Source organism: Acinonyx jubatus, chromosome B2, assembly GCF_027475565.1.
Source record: "Acinonyx jubatus isolate Ajub_Pintada_27869175 chromosome B2, VMU_Ajub_asm_v1.0, whole genome shotgun sequence".
NCBI classification, from domain to species: Eukaryota; Metazoa; Chordata; class Mammalia; order Carnivora; family Felidae; genus Acinonyx; species Acinonyx jubatus.
The window spans coordinates 131,210,846-131,230,890 of NC_069385.1; the positions used below are offsets into that span (position 1 = coordinate 131,210,846).

The following is a 20,045-nucleotide window of genomic DNA, read 5'->3' on the forward strand; positions in this document are numbered from 1 at the left end:
CTGCATACTGGATTCATCCAGGGAGCTCTTCAAAAATACGAGGACTAGTACCAATATTTAAAATTACTGAAAATAACTAGTACTAGTACTAACAATGGGTTCCACTCCTAGAGAATCTGATTTTATTACTATGATGTGAGACACCACGGAAAACTGTAATACGAAGCCAAGACTAAGAACCATGAGTATGATTCTCCAACTTTAGAATTCACGTAAATAATCTGAAGATCTTATTACAATAAAAGTTTTGGCTCTAGAGTGAGGCCTGAGATTCTACGTTGTTTTTTTTTTTTAAGTTTATTTTATGTATTTATTTGTAGAAAGAGAGACAGAGAGTGTGAGCATGGGAGAGACAGAGAAAGGAGTAGAGAGAATAGTGCAAACAGGCTTCGTGCCATCAGTGCAGAGCCTGACATGGGCCTCGAACCCATGAACCGTGAGATCATGGCCTGAGTTGAAATCAAGAGTTAGACGTTTAACCAACTGAGCCACCCGGGCACCCCCTTAGAGTCTACATTTCTAACAAGCATTCAGGTGACTCTGTGTTGTTTGCCTGAGGACTCCAGTTTGACTAGCAAGATTCTAGATCATAGCACTGACCACAACGGCTATTCCCCAAGCTGTCACAACATCATTTGAACCTAAGGTCCAACTAGTGAGCCAATTATGCCTGTACTACCCCCAATTGTAAATCCACCTTCCTCTTCTATGGTGTACCTAGTCTAGTGGTACTTAAAATGTGGTCCTTGCTGGGGCGCCTGGGTGGCTCAGTCAGTTAAGAGTCCGACTCTTGGTTTCAGCTCAGGTCATGATCTCACAGTGTGTGAGTTCGAGCCCCGTGTCAGGCTCTGTGCTGACAGCACAGAGCCTGCTTGGGATTCTCTCTCTCTCCCTCTCTCTGCCCCTCCCCCACTCACTCTCTCTGTGTCTCTCTCAAAAATAAATAAATAAAACTTAAAAAATTTTTTAAAAATAAAATAAAATAAAATAAAATAAAATGTGGTCCTTGGACCAAGAACATCAGTATCACCTGGAAACGAGTGAGGAATCAAATTCTCAGAACTTACACCCTAGATCTAATAAATCAGAAATTCTGAAGGTAGGGAGAGCAACCCTGCATCATAGTATCCAAATTATGTTGACGTATGCTTGAATTTGAAAAATACTGACCTAGACTGTATGTTGGAGGATCTTCCTTGCTCCCCTTTTTATACTTCTGACCAACTACTCTAGATCAGCGATTTTATCTGATTGCACACTGGAGTCACTTATAATATGCTTATGCCCCGCCATTGAATCTCTACAAGTTTCCGTTATGAAAATAGTCTCATAAAATCTCCCCAGGTGACTCTAAAATATACAACTGGGGCTGAGAATCATTATTCTGAATAATCTCCAGGGAGTTTCTCATATGAAATCTTATCTTTTGGCCAATCTCAATCTCTGAAATCTAAATACTCACGATCAAATTTCCCAGATTATCAAATTCCCCCGAGTATCCTCCAATATTGTTGGCTGATATCTGAATCCCATTTTATGGTATTCCCAGTGAATATTACTAGGACATGACTCAGAAACACTCAGAGTCCCTTCTGCCTTATTTGCTTAAGATTAGTGTCTAATAAGTAGAGTTTTTATATACAAACCTTTTGGCTGGTTTCCTGAAGGCTACATCCCATTAGATTTCCCTTTGTATTGTCTATGAATCCTTTTCTTCCCTCTCTTAATGCTTACTTCTTCCCAAGCTATCTTCCTTCAGTTGTCTTAACACCGCATGGCTCCATATCCTTCGTTTGTTTTCCTCCCCTTCAAGGATGTAAACCATTTAAGTGAAGGTAGATGTCTTTTCTAGACCTAGGCTTACACCATACCTGGAACATAAAAGTTGTATGGAATAGAAAATAAATATTCCAGTGCTAAATCTTCCACACAATCTTCATGAAATGGTTAGCCTTCAGGCTCTGTGCCTGATTCATCCACTGCTCTTCTTGAGTTGGTTTCAACCGGTATGTTTCTCTATCCCCACTCCCTTGGCCCAAAGTATGAGATCAATTTTGGCCTTATTTCCTTTATAAATGCACTGATTTTTTTCAGGGCATCCAACAGATATCCACCTTCTTAAAACATTTGACCTTGCATGCGTACTGTTTTCAAGCGATTAGATACATGACCAAGTAGGTTTTCAAGAAAAGAAATAGAATTACTATATTTTCTTTCTTCTTCCCCCAAAGAATCAGTTTATATTCTGCAGTTACGATGATTGATATGCTCATCAAGACTACTGGATTTGCTAACTTAGGGCAGACTTTCCACTTGTTTTGGTATATACAAATTCTATTCAATCCGATCCAGAAAATTCTGCAAATGCATGCCTATTCATTTAACTGATCATTTGTGTCTCAAAATACTGTATGTATTTTGGATGCGAGCTGTCCAATTAGGGGCTGTCTTTCTAGCTGTCAGGGTGGGGCTGCAAACAAGTTTCGTTTGTTTGTTGCTCTGAGTAAGTTGGTCTTCACACAGACTAGTAATCCATGGGAAAAACAGTGTGAGGTCACCTCCTGGCTTGGCCTCCCTGGGGTGCCTGCAGATCCGAAGGAGATGGGTTCTACCTTGAACAGCCAGAGGATGCATGCTGGGTCTTGACAAGTACGATTGTGGCCGCACAAGCCTCTCTGAGATGGGTAAGTGTGGTCCTGATCCACATCGAGGGTGACCAGGCTTTCGGGAACTGGACTGACCAGGCGTGTGCACACATGCGTGCTCGCGTGCACACACACCCAGAGCTCAAATAAGAACTAAGAGTCAATCTTCTCCTTTCATTTCAAACATAACATTGTATAAACTCAAAATGCTCTGCTACATCATGTTATATCAACCAGCTCTGTGGTGAAGGCCTGTAGCCTTTAATCACTTTTAAGGGGAAACGCTGGTGTCCAAAGAAAGTCTCATTACACACCGGCATTTGCTTGGGGGTGGGGGGTGGGGAGACCCAGGAATAAGGCTGTCTTGGGGATCCTTTCCCAAACCAAATATCTCTTTATCCTACAGAGTGACGACACTGGTGACCTACATAATTCATATAAGCTCACGTAGAAGTAAACACGACATGATTAAACAGGAAGCCTTTAACCAGGCACCGTCAGGGAGGGAGGTAGAGAGAAGGAATTAAACGGTAACAGAGTGTTAGAAACAGGGGAGAGTAGTACACGTCATTCTTAAACTAATTTTTGTTCCTTGTCTAAAACCAAATGGGTTTAAAAAACAGAATAAAAATAAAGAACACTCAATGGGTTTAAAGCTTCCCTCTCCACCACAGCCCAGACAAGGTGGTTTGGAGCAGGTGTTATACACAGAATATTTATTCGGTGGCCGTGGTGGCATAGTCAGCCATATGGGAAGTAGCAAAGTGAAAAAAGAAGGATTCCATAAAGACAACAGGGAAAAACAGCAGATAGAAAGCTTGAGAACCCACTACTAGTGGTATTGAAACAGCAGCTCTGTTGTGGTGGGAAGAGGTAGTGAGGCTAGGGGTCTTTATTTACATTTATTAAGTCTACTCAGGACCAGGCACCATGCTAAATGTTGTTAATCTCACTTAACACTAACCACACCCTTTTATATCCTCATGCAAAACATGCAGGGCTAGTACAAGGGAGAACCCTTAAGCAAAGCAAAGCAAGATACCTATGTCCTGTGACCAAACTAATCACTTGCGGCAAGGTTCGAGAAAAACGTGCATCCTTGCAGTGTCTCTGGCTTTAGCCTCCTTGTCCAGAAATTGTGAAATTTTACTTGCCTACTTTTTCATGGGTCAATTAAGGAATTAAGTTAAAAGGAAAAACCAACCTTTGCCCTGCAGTTTTCTGCATCAGGAGAGCTAGCTGTGTTTGGATGTCAGCTCTGATCCTGAAGTTAGTTAGATGTCACCAAGGGTTCGCACTCTGGGCTTCATTCCCAGGAAGAGCAAATCTTCTAAATCCTGGACTTCACCATAGAGCGTGCCTGTGTGCTGCAGACAAACTCCCCGGGGGCCACCATGGCCACCCAGTGGGCCCTTGTAGGTGTCTTTCCCTGCCCAAGACAGGAAGAATCACATTTTGCCAAAGCACTGAGGGCAGAGTGAGTAATACTGTATTTCACAGGCACTTTGAAACAAACACCCCCAATCCTTTGACTGTTGTCTGTCTCATTGCGTCTTAGAACGTTCATTGTCATATTTGTTGTTTGTTTGTTTTCAAGTTAAGCAAGACCCAGCACATAGGGAGGAGGCAGCTGATAACTTTGCTGTTGTCCTAAAACACAGGCCTTGGAGGAAGGTGCTAAATGGCAGGTATTCCCATGTGCTCAGGTAAAGAATCACAAATCAGAAGAGGCTGACATCCTTCTCTATCGCCACAGGGAGTGAATAGAGAATCAGAGGGTGAATGCAGGCTGTTCACTCCATGTGTAAGCTCTTTGCACTTCCCGGAGCCCCTGTCATGGGGGTAGTGCCCATCAAATAAATATTGATGAGTGTAAACAGTCTTTGGTCAGGAGTTCAGAAACATACCCCAGGCCAATGGAAAATCAGAAAGATGGAAAAAGAGAGGGACTCAGGACAGTAATTCTTAACAATATTGTAACAAATAATCAGAGGGGAAGGGACTGTTTTTCCAAACAGAACCTGGCTGGAGGGATGCAGAATTTGGAAATCATTCCTTTCTCAAATGCCAATCATTACCAGGTATGCAATTTTATTATGAAGTATTAACAAACACCAGAACAACTGGCATCCTCCTTCAAAATCCTAGCGCACATCCTGGAAATATCAGCAAGCAACACTTGAGAACTGGGGCAGGATCGCAGCATGAACTCCTTAGGCTTAGTGCTGATGGACAGTCTCCCCTGCCTCCCCTGATCCCGAGAAGTAATACTAACCACAGAAAGAGCCTAAGGAGAAGGCTCATATTATTTGAATTTCATTTTCATGAAGACTTCTGTCTGACAAGGGATTCTGGGACTCCTTTCCACAGACAAGTGCTTGTATTTTCTCATTCTGTGATAAGGGAACGGTGTAAAAAAAGACACGGAAGATAAGTATAATACCCTGAGGAAAACGTGGTGTAAATTTTGAAACCTGGAGGGGATCGCGCAGGAACATCCTGCATTTTGAAAGCTCACTGTCTTAGCTGCAAAATTAGGAAAGCATGTCTTGTTTTCTGAAATAAACACAATTCGTTTGTGTAACTATAAAACATTTTCTAAAGTCCTTTCAAAGGCTGGACAAGTTCCGCCAAACTTCCTAAAAACCATTCTGTCACCCAAGGGCAGTGCAACAGAACAGAGAAACAAAATGTGCATAAAACGTTTCATTAAATGAGTTCAATTGGCAAGACCCTTTAACCACCACCTCACGGCACCAGGCACGCCCTCCAAACCAGGCAGAGAATAAATAGGAACAACATGGTGAGGCTTTGCTCCTATAACACATCTGCTCACTTAGTTGGATCGTGTTTTCTATTCGGGCATAACAAGTTTGGATTGTCTTTATGTACAGTGACAGCAGTGTAATGAATGTTGTTTGAACTCTGAATTGTATAAATACAGAGACATGTTGATTTGAGAAGAGAAAACAAGGCATGTGAAAATTGGCAAAATACCCATTTTAGGCATTATAGATACTCTGCTTAAAAAGAAAAAAAAATCAAGAAGAAACTCAATTGGCAGACCACCCACGAAGTACCCTTAAGATCTAAACAACATGAAAAAAAAAAGGCGTTCTCTAGCCAGTACAATTGTTGAAAGCATTAACTTTAAAAAGGCTTTAGTTTAATCCAGCGAACTCAAAATATTTCCTAAAATTACAGACTTCTTTTGTGTGTTCAGCAGAAGCCCCTTCGCATATATGAAATGAATTGGGATAACTAGAAAAGGAAAATAATAACGATAGTTGCTATTGTATATAGGACACCCTATACGAATCAAACAGAAGTATCGTATGTATCATCCTCTGTGATCCTATAAAATAAATATTCAATGAGATGTGCCCTCATTCATCAGATAAAGAAACTGAGGCTAAGAGACTAAATAAATTGAATAAATACTAGGGTGAGCAGAAGTTGGATACAAACTCTGGCCCATCTGTTTCTAAGACGTGGGGTCCTGTCACCACCAATGTCCTGACATTCAATAACTCCCATAGGTATAATTAGTTTACAATGAATCAAACTCATTATTAACAGTAAAAAAGAACACATAACCCCAAATAAGGACTCCATTCTTAGAAGAAATTTCATTGACCTAACCTTCCAAGGAAACAAGTAGCAATTAAATCCGCAAACGTGCACTCAATTTAAAAGAAACAAAAGAGGAAGACATCCAACAATAATTCAAAATAAATCTGTCTCAAGCAATGAACAAGTAAAGAATAGAGGAATCTAGTGTTTTCTCTGTACAGAGTGAACTATCTTCAGAAATAATAAGCCTACCTGACTTTAAAGAGTCTAATTTACTATGGAGTAATGGCCCTTGCCTCTATGTTTCTCTGATGATCCCAGCCACCAATCATCATTCTTTTTTTCTGCTTTCCTACTGCACTTAATACCTGGATGATTCATCGGCCACTCGTGTTATAAATATCCTTTTATATACATAAATCTCTACTAAGAGATTTAAGTTCCTCAAAAGAGGCAACTGTATCTTGCACCTCCTGTATGTCCCATGATGCCTTGCACAAAATAAGCACTCACCTCATTGTTGGTTTAATTCGTGGCAAGACTTCTGCCACTAAGATTATCTAGACTCACCAAATTTGACCAACGAGTAAGAACTAGAAAGTGGTTCTAGTTACCTGGGCAACCAGGTAACATTTTGGTAATATTTTGGCAATGCAGCTCACATTTTCAGCTAAAAGTATTCATTACTTTTGAAGTTACCTTGTAGGTCGATCACTGTATTTGAGAGCAACAGGTACAGGTGAGGCTTGCTTTTATATAAATTATGGTTTCCAAAGGTTGTATTTTTTTTTTTGTATTTAGTTTTAATTTCTGCCATCTGAGAATTCATCAAGGAACCTCTAAGGAGCACAGCAGCTTCCAGAATCCACCACAAAACAGAAAAGATCACGGATGGATTGTTGTAAAGAAGGGAGTGGTTCGGAGCTTGAAAAACATTGCCATAAAGAATAAATGCCTGTGTAGCTCAGTCGGTTAAGCATCTGACTCTTGATTTTAGCTCAGGTCATGATCTCATGATCATGGGATGGAGCCCTGTGTCAGGCTCCGAGCTGACTGTGGAGCCTGCTTGGGATTCTCGCTCCCCCTCTCTTTCTGCTTCTCTCTCTCTCTCTCTCTCTCTCTCTCTCTCTCTCTTTCTCTCTCTCAGAATAAGTAAATAAACTTACCCCCCCCCAAAAAATAGAATAAACCCAGGAAGCATAGGCCCTTCAACCCATAAACCAGAGCCGCTAGAAAAGAAAGGACAAAAAAAAAAAAAAAAAAGAAAGATTAGGCAAAAGAAACCAAAACTTGAAAATCTGTGAGTGAGAGTTAAGGTTTAAGACATTCTATAAACTGTTATTGAGTGACTGAAGGAATGGATGCATAATACCAGAGTCCCTGCACGTCGTTGCACTTGAGAGAGCAGAAGCATAATGATAGATGGTGAGAGGGGATTGAAGGTCAGAGTCAAGAGGCACTTAAGAGATACAATTAAGCTGAAACAAGCAAGAGTGCTTTGGGAGCTGTACTGAAACACTGAGCATGTTGTATTGCTTTTGAAAACTCCCAAGAAGTTTGGCCAATGCATTAAAGAGTGATGGTCACATTGTGCCTCTCAGAATCATCCAGGTGGCTAGATGAAAGGGGGGCGCACCACTTAGCAAACTATTTCACCAGCTGTCTCTATGTGTGAGTTTCGACGCTGCCAAACTGCACATGAATGGCACGTTGGCCCCTACAGTGGCACCAAGCGCAGTGAGCCACCGACGACAGCAGATGTGCTGGGTCTGACAATATCCACAGTGGCTAGAGGGCAGCTCACTTCCTCAGAGGACGCTGGGTGCACCAGCTGCTGGTGACAGCAATCGAATCAGATAGGTTCTGCCCTGTAGTTTTTAAGTGCTGCCTGCTTTTAAAAGGCAGAGCCTCCAAATAATGCAGGAGCTAACAAGTTTGCAAAGGAAATGCACTTGCAATATGAAAACAAGAGCAGCTGGTTATCCAACTGTGTAAAGAAATACAGAGGGCTCTTCTTTTCCCTCAAACTGATATTACTCACCCGGGTTTTATAGAGTCGAAAGCATATGCTTAAGTATAATTACTCAACAACTCAGACCAATTTCCACATCGCAGCCATATAAATAAGATATCAATTCCACCTAGGCAGTGATTATGTGACTCTTTTGCCTAGGTATTCCAGATGAGAGTATTATAAACCCATTGGCTCTGGAGGTAACATTTAAAATTAATTTGTAAAATGAAATGTTTCATATGTGCAAATATGTGTAACGCACGATACATAAAGTATATAAAACAAATGATGAGTACTCATCACCCAGATTGAGAAAGAACATGACCAGTACAACTCAAGTGTTCCTGGGCAACCCCTTACATTGCTACCCTTAGGACTGGCTACATGGTTTGAGGAACCCAACGGAAACTGAAAATGCAAGGTCTCTTGTCCAAATTTATCAAGAATTTCAAGACGGTGAGATCAAGCATAAGGCCTTCTAAACGTGGGTACCGGCACAGCAACACTGGTCACAGGTCCATAAAACTGGCCCTGAAAACTCATCTATCACCACCCACACAGAGAAATCACTGCACTAGATTTTCCAGATATGAATTCCATAGTTTCGGGAGGCTTTATTACACAGGCATTAAGTATGTTCTGGTTTTGTATGTTTGAAGTTTATAAACATGCCTTATGTCCAACATCGTGTTTTTTAAGATTCGTTCACGTTGATCTGTGTTGTCGTTTCTTTCCATTCCCTACATTGTGCCAACTAATTCATTTGTATTTGAAATGAATTTATACATTTTCCTATTGAAGGGTATCTGGGTTGTGGGCAGTTTTCTTGTTTTTCATTTCGTTTTGTTTCATTTCATTTATTTTATTTTATTTTATTTTATTTTATTTTATTTTATTCTTTATTTTTTGCTTTGTTTCTAGAAGAAACAATGCTTCCGGGAACATTTTTGCAGCTGTCTCCCAGTGAACATGTATAAGTTCCATATAGTTTAGATGTATTTCTTGTAAAAAGCAAGAACCACGTCTTATATTTATCCAGTCTGACAATCCATCTTGTTGCTGACGAAATTGGTCCATTTACATTTACTGTGTGGTATATTTTCATTCATTGATGTTCTGTTCTTCTGTACATTCTATTTGTCCCTTCTTTTTTCTTCCCTCTATCTTACAGTAATTTTTAGTTCAAATTTTCTCTACTGCTCTAACAGAATTCGTACCTATTCTGACCTCGGAATTTTAGCATACCATATCAAAGTCACAAGTCTTAACACATTGTCTTAACTGTCCAACTAAACAAGGCAGGAACCATAGAATGTTTTCACTCTTGTCACCCATCCCCCCAGACTTAGAAGCCATTGTCACTCAGTATTTTAGTTCTGTCTTGTTTTTCCCCACAAAGTACACATCGTTAGTATTTTTTTTTTTTTTTTGCTGTCAGTGATTAGGCTTAGCTATATGTTTATTAATTTCTTTGTGCATCTTTCTTCTTGTAGCTCAAACATGCCTTCTGGAGTCATATTTATTCTTGCATGGGAGTATAATTTTTAGAAGTTTGGGTAGAGCCTTATGATGGTAAACTCTCAGTTTTTGTTTATCTAAAAGTATGTCTTGATTTTGGTGTTTGAAATACAGTTTCACATGCTGAACAATTTAGGATTGACAACTAAATCTCAACACGGCATCCATGGTTGCTATCAGTCTAACTATTGGTCCTCTCTTTTCCCCCTGAATCATTTGAAGATCTTCTCTGTCTTTGGTGCTACAATGTGCATAAGGGTATAGGTTTCTTTTTTATTTTTCTTGCTCGGAATCATGTGTGCTTCTAGTTTCTGATGATTCAAGTGTATAATCAACATCAAAAATATATCAGTCACTACCTATCTACATATTTCCTCTCCTCATTCTCTTTATTATCTTTTTCCAGAACTCCAATTTGAAATGCTACATCTTCCCATGATATGTTCCATGTCTCTTAGCCTCAATTTATATTGTCAATCTCCTTGCTCTACCAGAGTTCATTTCTTCATGTTTTTTTCAAATATAATTTATTGTCAAGTTGGCTTACATACAATGCCCAGTGCTCATCCCAATATTTCTTCGTGTTTATCTTCATGGTTACTAATTGTCTCTTTGGCTCTGTTTAGTTACTGCTAAAGTATTCATGAAATTTCTTATTGCAGCAACCATATTTTTCACGTTTGAGTTTTATTGTCACTTCAAGAAGCAATATCACCAAAGCTAAAAACTAAGAGAGATAAGTGTTTATTTCCCCCGAGTTCAGCAGCTAACCCCAGTCCAAAAGGAAGCTTCCTGAAGCCTGGATTGCTGAGGAATGAGGCCAAGTGGCCCCCTTATTTGTCCTCCGCTCACCCAATTAGTGAAAACAGCGTTCATCACCTTGTGCTGATGACAATTCTATTGTCTCTGTGTCACAGAGGGATGGGATGCCCTTTGTGCGGTGTGAACATGATCCATGGTTCTTCTGGATCTGCTTTTGCTTCAGGAATCCCTGAAAACCGGCCAGTGCAGAAAGGACAAGGAAGCAGACCATTGGTGAGGTCTGGGCAGATACAGATAGGTGCTTGTAGATGTTGATATGGATTAGAAAAAGATGTGGACTTCATATAGCCAGGCAACGCGGAGGAGGAAGAAAAGAATTGAGGTGGGACAAAGTGGTAGGCCATTGACTCAAACAACCCAATGGCTTTTCCCAATGGTCAGGAAATGAGTCATGGAGTCATTAAACTTAAAACCACCAGGCACGGACTTTTTCGGAGACCTCTCTGTCCTCTTTTTTTTCTTAAATTTTTTTAATGTTTACTTATTTTTGAGAGAAAGACAGAGAGCAAGTGGGAGAGGAGCAGAGAAAGGGCGAGACACAGAATCGGAAGCAGGCTCCAGGCTCCGAGCTGTCAGCACAGAGCCTGATGTGGGGCTTGAACTCACAGGCTGTGAGATCATGACCCGAGCCAAAGTCAGATGCTCAACCGGCTGAGCCACCCAGGCGTCCCTCTGTCCTCTTAGATTGTGTGTGTGTGTTTTATAACCCATTTTGTACACATAGCACACATATTTTAAACCTAACCTGTAGGATATACCTCAGTATCACATTTGATATATAATAATACTATATGCTGTGAATACAGTGGAGACAAAACTTGCCAATTATATTTTTCACAGTCATACGAAGAGTGAATATTTCATGAGAAGCATAAAAGGATTACTGTTCCACTTTCTTCACCGGGGAAAAAGCCTATTGTCTGAAGAAGCACCTCAAAAGGGCTGTCGGTATATTGTAAAGAGCGATCGAGTTTCTGATTCATGACATCAATGGAAACTTTTTCAAGTGGATAATGTCCTGACATAAAGGGTTCCAGTTAAGACACCAGACTGCAAGGCAAAAACACAAAACAGCTGCTGCAGCTTTGAGTCTGTACTTACTGCTCAGTTATTCACAAGAATGTGGAGATCCACCTCACAACCTTCAAACTTGCTGGAGACAAGTGGCTCGGATGAATACGGGCCTAGAGAAGGGGCTCAGAAACAGTCAAGGGCTGACAGCGAAGGCAGAAAGTGTCCAGGGGACACAAGCCTCCCCTTTATGACCAAGTGAAGCGTTGACCCCACAGACCAGGATATCACTGAAGAAAACACGAGCAGCCAACCTACGAAATAAAATGAAAACTTCAACCATAATGCAATCAGCACTCGCGTTGCAGCACAAAGCAGTCCCTGGTGAATCAATAAACGATTTGATTTTCAGAGAATATGACTCCGACTTGCCAAACAGAATCAGAGGGACACGTGTTCTTCTCTCTACCCAGCTTCCTGCTTATGTGTGGTCTAGCCATCCGTCAACATCTAGATCAGCTTCTACTCATCCAGAAAAATCTTACCTCGTTAGTTCTTTCACATTCCCACCGTACCTCGAGTGTATCTTTGTTTGCGGTTGCGCCTTTCAATTAGGTGGCACATAATTGCCTCGCTAGTCAAACTTGTCATATAATTAAGTCCGTTAGAGAACTTCCTAGAGATTGCAAGTCTCACGAACATACCACGTCCTCTTTATCATTTTAACCATTCAGTGATGCCAGTGGCAAAACATCGTTGCTGTTACCTCATTGCACGCTCGATACACAGAAAACAATCAGTAAATGCGAGTTCAATGTATTTCCACTTCTTGGACAAAGAAATGAAAGTCCACGGATACTTTCAAGGCTGCACAGTTCAACCGTAAGACCAAGTCCTGGCATATACCTAGATTTTCTGGCTCCAAATCCAGAATTCTTTCCATTCGCAGGGCCGCCTCTGAGTGCCCGCCTCATTTTTACACACTCACACACACAAGCACATTGCGCACACACACACGGAGTTTACCTATGGGATTGAGACCTCTTACCTACAACACTGAAACCGAGCTACGTGTGAAAGACTAATGAGAACCAGTTCCTCGCCTTCCCACAGTGAGGCTCACAAGTGAATTGTTTACTGAATTGAAATAAAAGAAATACCAATTCAACGACAATAAACATGCCGCATGTTTCTTATCCAGTGCAGTAATTTCGGCAAACTATACTAAAGGAAAGTCTCTCCCTTCTTAAAGCTCCGCGGTGTCCTGATGAAGAAACGAACAACAAAATAATCAGAGGCAACCAGAAAGGAGGGTATAAGACAGAAGAAAGAAACCTTTGGGAATGTTCAGCGCACTGCCCTCTGTGCTTATTTGGGAGAATTTTCACTTCCTTCTATGCCAAGTCTTCACAGCTGCAGTCTAAACAGTTGGGGACCACTAAGGGGGGTGACCTTACTCTGAAAAGGCTCAGATAAGTTGAGGAGGCAGTGGGGACCTAATGGCATTAGAATGATCTTTCCAACCTCTCAAATCTCCAATCTCTGAGTCCATACCACACCCCTGCATCAGGGAATATTCCACCGCCATGGGGGGTGTCACTCCCCACTACACTACCCTAGGAGGTAGCAGGGAATTTTTTTTCCCTGTCCCCAGACAATAGCACCTTAAAAAATTAACATTTAAATGTTTGTTGGTGACGCATAGCATGTCGACATCAAAACGCTCAAAATGCACTCACGGTACCAAATCCTGCTGGTTTTCTCCCTGAATTTCTCTAGCTCTTTTGACCCTGGGTGATGAGTATTTTCACAAATATTATTTTTGAGTTGCCAGTTAAATCAACTACTTTGAGGTATCCCAGTCCTCGAACTAGCTGACTGGAGGGCGAGGACAGGTAATGACCGGTTAGGAGAAAAAGGGCAACAAAAGAAACGTCGCCAGCTGCCAAGTCCGGAACCAGAACGTTTACGAGGTTCCCCAGGGGTGCACTGACTTCTCCCAAGTGCAGTAACATTTTCCACAACAAAATAAATTAATTAGAAGTGTCCACAGAGCGAGCAAGCGTTACAATTGTTTGTAGGTTTGTTTGCTTTTTTTTCTAAGGGTTACTTCATCACAGACTTGCGTTAATGAGCTTGGAAATACATAAATAAAACAATCCCAAGTTATGAAAGCCCTAAGTTTTTATTCTAACATGTAGCAAATGAATGCCACCCTTCTTTATTTTCGACATCAGAAGCCCCTCACCAGTGGCGTTTATTAAATCAAACTGTGATCCTTCAGAACCACGGGAAGAACCGAAAAGTTTGCAAGATTCACGCCCAGTGGCACCCAGGGTTTGCACATGAACATGGTTGAGTACTAATCACAAATATCACATCATAAAAGCACTATGACGAGGGATTTATCTCAGTTGGTCCTCACGACAGCGCATGAGGTTATTCCCACTTTAAAGCTCAGTTTTAACTTATTTGTCAACATTTAAATTATTTAAATATTCTTTATTTTATTTTTTTAACGTTTATTTTTATTTTTGAGACAGAGAGAGGCAGAGCATGAATGGGGGAGGGTCAGAGAGAGAGGGAGACACAGAATCCGAAACAGGCTCCAGGCTCTGAGCGGTCAGCACAGAGCCCGACGTGGGGCTCGAACTCACGGACCGCAAGATCATGACCTGAGCTGAAGTCGGACGCTTAACCGACTGAGCCACCCAGGCGCCCCTCTTTTTTTATTTTAAATTCCTCTTTGAAACTCAGCAAATTTGAGAGGCTTTCCCAACAACATGAGGCCAGTATGTGACAGAGGCAGCCTGGATGCAAACCATCTGGTCATTTTACATCAAATGTATCTTGGAAGTGATGGAGGGATAAATGGAGCCCGTCCCTTAACCCAGATCTAGTCCTCTATACACACTGCATAGCTGACCAATTAAACGTAGGATCCCCAGGGGGTCATAGATGAAAATAGTGACAAAGATTTTCTCAGGAACAAATGCCATCTCGTTCAAAAGAAATCATAAGGCCATCTCATGTCTAGTCACTTAAGTGTTAGAGGCAGTGGAGGGATAGGAATACTTTCTGGGCCAGATTTGGATCTAAGTATCGGATGCTTAGAGTAGGGTTTCTCAACAGCAGCACTGTTAAAATTTGAGCTAAGATAGCTCCTTGATGTGGGGGAGGGAAGGAGGGGAACTCTCACATGCTCGGATATATTGCAGCATCCTGGCCTATACCCACTAGATGCCATTGGTGATGACCGATTATGTCCCCTGCACTGCCTCCCTGGGCGTCTAAATCAGCCTTTCTCCCCACTGAGAACCACAGACTTAAAGGAAGTAGGCTTTTTTTTTCTGTGCCTCCAAGTTCTATTTTTTCTTAATTACTCAGTGTGCTGAGAAATGTTCCAAACTTCCTTCCGTCATAGAAGAAACTCAAGAGCAGATTGTTCTCCCACTGAGTGTGAAAGAATTGCCTCAATAAATATTACCAATAACGTCTCTCATGTAGCTGATCGTGGCGTCCTGCCCTTTGAGTTCCACCACCGATAAGTCATTCGCCACAGAGCATGTCCTGATGACACAAAAGCATGCTGGGAGCAGTGACACACTTGAAAGATGTTGAATATTAAGGGAAACCTTTGTCCCTCAAATATTTGTAGGTAGAATGTGGAAAAACATATGAGATGTGGTGCTACGGTCACCAGGAAATAGCACTACACATGCGTTAGATTGCCTGAAATTTTGAAAATTGACCATCCAAAGTGTTGGCAAGGATGTAGAGGAACTGCAACTCTCAGATAGTGCTAATAGGAGAATGGGACAAACACTTTGGAAAACAACGTGGTCGTTTCCTAAAATGTCAAGCTTGGGCAAGTCTACCATGTGACAGAGCCATTCCAATCCTAGCCACCGGCCCATAAGAAACAAACAACAAGCAGACAAACAAACAAAAAGTCTTCGTGTCCAAAGACTTTTACGTTTCTGGGTATAGCAGCTTTATTTCCAAACACCAGAAACTGGAAACAGCCCCAAATCACGACCTCTCCATAGAGGGTAACGCCCAGCGACAAAAAGGAGGAAACTGTCAATATACTCAATACTATGGATACATCTCAAAATCATTACATTAAGTGAAAAGGGACAGTCAAGAAAGATTACGTGCTGTATGATTCCATTCGTTTGAAATGCTAGAACACGCAGACTACTCTGTAGTGCTGGGAAGCGAGTCAGCGTTTCCTGAGGTTGGTGGGAACAGCAAAATGGAGAGGAAACTTGTGCTACCCTAATCGTGACGATGACTTCAAGGGTGTGTGCCTGTGTCAAAAGTGCTGATACTGAAAACTTCAATTAGGTGTAGTTTATGGGACTTCAATTATAGATGAATAAAATAGGGGGGAAGAAACACATCGTAGGAAAACACAAAGTTTTATCTACCTAGCAGAACCTGCGACGGAAGATAAAATTCAACCCCCAGCTAATGACCTTAGTAGTGTAGTGAGTACTAAAGACAATTTTGGTAAAGTTATATGTTGCATAAACAGCAAATCCATGACATGATAGTACTTAGGAACCAGTCTAACTAGTATATCTTGCCTTTCGGGACAGAATTTAAAATAACACATGCATACACACACGCACACAGGCACACTTACTCACCACACAACCATGTTACAAAGCAGAGTTGCTGCATTACAATTATTTCATTCCGTCATCCTTTCTTTATTCGAGGCTATCATCTTGCTGTCATTCTTTGGCTCAAAAAAAAAAATAGCTAACCTTATTTAAATACGCGATACCATCTGTACATTATCAACTATTTGTGTTGGTATTTGTATTGATGCTTCAACAAATACCAAATGCTACAAAAGTGTAACATTCTTGGAAATGCATAAGTGAGGCAAATTCTGTGTTTTTATGTTTTACAAAAGGAAAACCCCAAACCGATACAAAGTGGTATTAACTTGGTTAGGTGTACGTTAGGTGAAGTATCACATCTTTAAGCAAAGTCAAAGAATACATGCATAGAATATTATCTGAGTCACACAAAAAAGACTAATTAATAGCCAAGAGATCACATGTATGTCTCTCTCTGATATTTGATCACTTTGAGCATCTTTCCTTTTCCTGAAGAAAAACCCATCTGTAGGACTTGAATGTATAGGTTAGATGAATTGCATCTTTGAGCTCAGAAAATATTTGACTATAATTCTGTGGTTCACAATCGCATTTTGTGCGTCCCTTCGCTTCTCTCTAAGAATGGTAAGTTATATATTATTATGTCACAAATTAGATGTCACACGGATTTAGGGTGAGCTGCCTGATTCTGATACAATCTTAGGCTCTTTCTTCAGAAGCTGAGTTATATTACACCTGGCCATATATATTCAAAACAATATATATTATTGTTGTCATTGTTGTTGTAATTATTGTTGTAATATATATTCAAAGACATTTTGCCATTTTTATTTTTCACTCCAAGACCAGTGAATGCCTTGATGCAAATAATGTTATAATTCGGAATGGGAATTAGCATCTAGGAAGCAAAATGAAGCAAGAGAAAAAAGACAGGTCAAAATGAGGGGAAAAGAAACATAATACACAAGCAAATAAGAACCAAGATAAAGTTAATGAAAAACTAAATTTAAAACGCTTGCTCATGGATTGGAAAAACAAACACTGTTAAAGTGTCTATATCACCCAATGCAATCTGCACATTTAATGCAATCCTCATCAACATACCACCAGAATTGTTCACAGAACTAGAACAAACAAATCCTAAAATGTGTATGGAACCACAAAAGACCCTGAATAGCCAAAGCAATCCTGAAAAAGAAAAACAAAACTGGAGGCATCATGAATCCGGATTTCAAGCTATATTACAGAGGTATAGCCATTAAGACCGCATGAAATTGGCACAAAAACATACAGATCAATCAAACAGAATAGAAAACCCAGAAACGAACCCACAACTATATGGGCAACTCATCTTTGACAAAGCAGGAAAGAATATCCCATGGGAAAAAGACAGTCTCTTCAACAAATGGTGTTGGGAAAACTGGATGGGAACCAGCAGAAGAATGAAATTGGACCACTTTCTTACGCCATACACAAATATAAATTCAAAATGGATGAATGACCTAAATGTGAGATCGGAAACCACCAAAATCCTACAGGAGAACACACGCAGCAACCTCTTTGACCTCGGCTGCAGCAACTTCTTACTAGACACGTCGCCAAAGGCAAGGGAAACAAAAGCAAACACAAATTATTGGGACTTCATCAAGATAAAAAGCTTCTGCACAGTGAAGGAAACACTGAACAAAACTAAAAGGCAGCCTACAGAATGGGAGAAGATGTTTGCAAATGGCATATCTGATAAAAGGTTAGTATCCAAAATCTGTAAAGGACTTATCAAATTCAACACCCAGAAAACAACCCGGTTAAGAAATGAGCAGAAGACATGAATAGGCACTTTGCCAAAGAAGACATCCAGATGGCCAACACACATGAAAAATTGCTCAACATCAGTCATCATCAGGGAAACACAAATCAAAACCATAATGAGATACCGCTTCACACCTGTCAGAATGTCTAAAATTAACCACACAAGTAACAACAGGTGTTGGCGAGGACATGGAGGAAGGGGAACCCTCTTGCACTGCTGGTGGGGATGCCAATGGGTGCAGCCATTCTGGAGAACAGTATGGAGGTTCCTCAAAAAAACTAAAAATAGACCCTACAATCTATCAATATCACTATTAGGTATTCACCCAAAGGATACAAAAATGCTTATTCGAAAGGGCACATGCACCTCAACGTTTACAGCAGCATTATCAACAATAGCCCAACTATGGAGATAGCCCAAATGTCCATCAACTGATAGATGGGTAAAGAAGATATTGCCTGTGTGTGTGTGTGTGTGTATATATGAATATTACTCATTCGTCAAAAAGAACAAAATCTTGCCATTTGCGATGACATGGGTGGAGCCAGAATGTATTATGATAAATAAAATAAGTCAATCATAGAAAGACAAATACCATATGATTTTACTCATATATGGAATTTAAGAAACAAAACAGATGGCAAGAGGGGAAACGTGGTGGGGGGAAGAAAAGAAAGAAGCAAACCACAAGAGACTCCAAATGATAAAGAACAAACAGAGGGTTGGCGGAGGGAGGTGGGCGGGACATGGGCTAGAGGGGTGATGGGCATTAAGGAGGGCACTTGTTGCGATGAGCACTGGGTGTTGTATGTAAATGATGAATCACTGAATTCTACTCCTAAAAGCAATATTGCACTGTATGTTAGCAAAGTAATTTTTTTCTAAATCAATCAATAAATAAAAATTTAAAAAGCAAGTGGTCCAGATGCAAGTAGACTAAATAAAGATAGAAGTACAAATACCAAGAGTCTGAACAAATACAAATAAATTCACTCTATTTTTTAAATTGTAGTAATGATAGCCAAAGTAAGGAACATACTGTATTTTAAATACACATACACACACGTGGACACATCCACACATCATGAAGCAGTAGAGAGATACTTGTTTTATAACTTTCTAGCTCTGTGATCTTGGCCAAGTCCTTGACCTCTGTTCTGTTTCCATTTCCCCTGTTAAGTGGAAAAAACACAACACGGCAAATGGACTATTACCGTATGAATTAAGTGAGATAATGCTGATTGAGCCCTTCACATAGAGCAAGAAACACTGTAAATACAATAATTTTTAGACGTTATCATAAACTTAATTCAGAGCTATGATGAGGAAAAAATAACACAATGGAGTAACCTATTAGTTATGCTAAAGACAGTTAAAGCACCACATCCCTACATCACAAGTATTTGCAAAAGTGGTAGTAATCATGCAAGGGAAACTGAGAAAATGATTCTAAATAACTCACAATGATTTACTTGATTAAAGTGATTCCTAATAGACACATTACATGAAATGGAAGGGACCTGAAATAAGATTAAAACCTATTTTTCCAAATTGAAAGACAGTTGCAATACTGTAAGAGATGGTCCAGAAATCCACCCAAGAACAATTCCAAAAGGAAGGCATCACCTTTTTGCCAATTTTTTAACCTAAAGGATAAAAATCTTATCAGTCGCGAATAAGAGGGAAAGCCTTAAGAATTCAAAAATAAAAGTAACGTGGAATTTATTCGCTGAGAGCTATGAAAAGAAAGCCAAGAGAACTGAAGCTAAGGCCCCAAGAACAGTGACTGAGGAAGGACATCTCTGTAAGCACAGGGGCAACTCTTTCCTTCTAAGCCCAATGCGAAACAATGGAAAACAATAGCAAACCCGCAGCAGCAAAGATGAATGGACATCTGAGGATACTTGAAAATGCTTTAAGACAAATAAGAGATGTTTAGGACATTAACAAAAGGAAAGTTAATGATATAACTTTAATTTGTTAATGTTTATTTATTTTTGAGAGAGAGAGAAAGAGAG

At 40.4% G+C, this 20,045-nt stretch overlaps 1 protein-coding gene across 1 annotated transcript in view; it reads right to left on the reverse strand.

Moving 5' to 3' along the window:
- The window catches only part of LOC106971974 (uncharacterized), a 328,414-nt gene extending 309,597 nt beyond the window's left edge, over positions 1–18,817 (reverse strand). Inside the window, exon 1 of the mRNA XM_053223149.1 lies at positions 11,674–18,817. The gene's annotated coding sequence lies outside the window, so the exon portion shown is untranslated. The remainder of the gene's footprint in view (positions 1–11,673) is intronic.
- Between the last annotated feature and the right edge of the window lie 1,228 nt (positions 18,818–20,045).